Source organism: Budorcas taxicolor, chromosome 15, assembly GCF_023091745.1.
Source record: "Budorcas taxicolor isolate Tak-1 chromosome 15, Takin1.1, whole genome shotgun sequence".
In the NCBI taxonomy this organism is placed as follows: domain Eukaryota; kingdom Metazoa; phylum Chordata; class Mammalia; order Artiodactyla; family Bovidae; genus Budorcas; species Budorcas taxicolor.
This window is the reverse complement of record NC_068924.1, coordinates 74,118,003-74,120,812: the sequence shown is the minus strand read 5'-3', so window position 1 is coordinate 74,120,812 and position 2,810 is coordinate 74,118,003.

The following is a 2,810-nucleotide window of genomic DNA, read 5'->3' as shown; positions in this document are numbered from 1 at the left end:
AGGAGTGGAAGGAGTTAGGGAGATTGGATGAGAAAGCTATTCAAGTAGCCCTTTGTGGGGCAGGTTCATTATGTTATTTGAAATACTGTCAAATTCCAGAATATCAGAGACAATCATATACAGTTATAGGTATAAAAACCTTAATATCTAGGGTATGGCATGTATTGTTACCATAAAACTGTAAAATAAGAAAATGTCAAAGACACTTCTTTATTCTTTAATATATAATGTTCCTCTATGACACTGTAATACGTAATGCCTCTTTATATTTTTCCTATATTTACAGTATCTCTGCATTAGACTGACCACCTTTATAGGGAGCTAGCTGTTTTATCATTTTGAATGACATTTTACATTCTCTATGGACTTCCCTGGTGGCTCAGGTGGTAAAGCATCTGTCTACAATGCAGGAGACCTGGGTTTCCATCCCTGAGTTGGGAAGATCCACTGGAGAAGAAAATGGCAATCCACTCCAGTACTATTGCCTGGAAAACCCCCAGGACAGAGGAACCTGGTAGGCTACAGTCCATGGGGTCACAAAGAGTCGGACACGACTGAGTGACTTCACTTTCACTTTACATTCTCTAAGAGAATCCCAATATTAATAAAATATTTTCTGTCCAATGAAAGTTATTTAGATTCCTACCTCCTAACCTACACATACATATATGATAAGTGTGAAAAATAGAAATCATAAAAATATGAGAACTGTAGGTATTTTTCTAATCATGGACTTTGAGTGACCTCTTGAAGCAATGGGATGGAAGGCAGGAATACATAGGAAAAACACTGACAGATTTGACTGCTTATATAAAAATTAAAGGGCTTCCCTGGTGGCTCACTGGTAAAGAACCTGCCTACCAGTGCAGGAGACATGGGTTTGATCCCTGGTCCAGGAAGGTCCCACATGCTGCAGAGCAACTAAGCCCACGTGGCAAAACTACTCAGACCGCACCCTAGAGCCTATACTCCACAAGAGACGCCACGGCACCGCAACTACAGAGTAGATGCCGACTCGACACCACTAGAGAAAAGCCCGTGCTGCAACAAAGACCTAGCACAGCCAAATAAATAAGTAAAAGTTAAAGACTATGCTCCAATATTTAATAACATCCAAAACTTGAGTTTTACCTCTTCTCAGCAGGGTTCTGAGGACTAATAAATGAGAATGGAGGCTAACTAGGTGGTAGGAGAGCAACTCTAAGTCACTGTGCACCTACCATCATTATTATTATTAGGTCATTCGTGTCTGAACTGTTTACCTCAAAGGAACTTCTGGTGGTAAGCTTTCAATTTCCAGCTTATTTCTGGGATCTTCACTAACTTACACTAATTGCTCTATTTTTTCCCTTTAGCACTTATGCCGGTTAGCCCTCTCAAAAATCCTGCAAAGTATTCTATTTTACGAGAAACACCACGGTTCAGAAGGCCTAAGTATTTTTCTCAGGCCACATAGCTAGTGAGGGTCTACTGAGTGCCTCGTGTCAGGGACATATAGAGCTTGAGAAAGACCCACGGAAATATAGCACAGCCTTGAGTCACCCCAAGACTCCTGGATACCATATGCCACATTAGCACTGACGAGGTATTGGAACTCCATGTGTTCACCTTATCCGGTTACATTAGCTCAGAAAATGAATCTGAAGGCACAGGAAAAGATGTCTTATGTGGCCTTGTGTGCCAGGCACTGTGCTGAGCACACTTTCTGAATCATTTCATTCAATTTTTTTCAGTAGTCCTAAAAAGTAGGTATTAGGAGCTGCATTTTACAAGAAAGGAAAACTAAGGCTCTGAAAGATTGTTATTTGCCTAAGGTGCCTTAGTTGAGAAGCAGTGATATGTCTTAGGTGTGAGAATCCAAGGTCGTTGGTTCCACTCCTCTTCATCATCTTAGAGTGAGGAAGAGTATATAAATGGAAACATGGTGCATAATGAATCACAAGCTAAGGAATTCTTTTTCATAGAGTTTGATGTATGTTATTAGACAATTATTTAGCTAAAATACTTTAGTAAAATGTAAATATCAAACATGAGTTTACTTTTTTTTTTTTGGAGTATAATTGCTGTACAACAACAGCAGAATGTGAATCAGCTATATATATACATGTATCCCCTCCCTCTTGAGCCTTCCTCCCACACCCTACCTCCCGCAACCCAGCCTCTAGGTCATCAGAGAACACCAAGCTGAGCTCCCTATGTTATACAGCAGCTATTTTATGGCACTCATTTTTGATTGCTATGGATTTAGTAAGAAATATTTGGGAAGTTTCCTGGTGGCTCAGACAGTAAACAATCAGGCTGCAACGCTGGAGACCCAGGTTCAATCCCTGGGCTGGGAAGATCCCCTGGAGAAGGGAATGGAAACTCACTCTAATATTCTTGCCTAGAGAATTCCATGGACAGAGGAGCATGGTGGACAACAGTTTGATTGCTATTCAAACATGTTAGTAACCAAGCACTTATACAAGAAGTTCAGGGGCTTTAGTCTTCAAAAATTGGGTTGATAAAGGACGGCCCATGAGCCCAATCCTGCCCACCCACTGGTTTCTTGAGATCCATGAGCTAAGAATGTTTTAGCATTTTTTTTAAGGGTGAAAAAAATAGGAATATTTTCTGACACATGAAAAGTACATAAAACTGAAATGTCATGGCCCACAAATAAAGGCTTTATTACAACACAGCCAGGCTCATTTGTTTACCTACTTTCTATGGCTACTTTGTGTTACAACTGCATGGAGTTGAGAAGTTGAGACAGAGACTATGTGGCCTGCAAAGTCTAAGATAGTTCCTATCTGGGATTCTACCGAAAA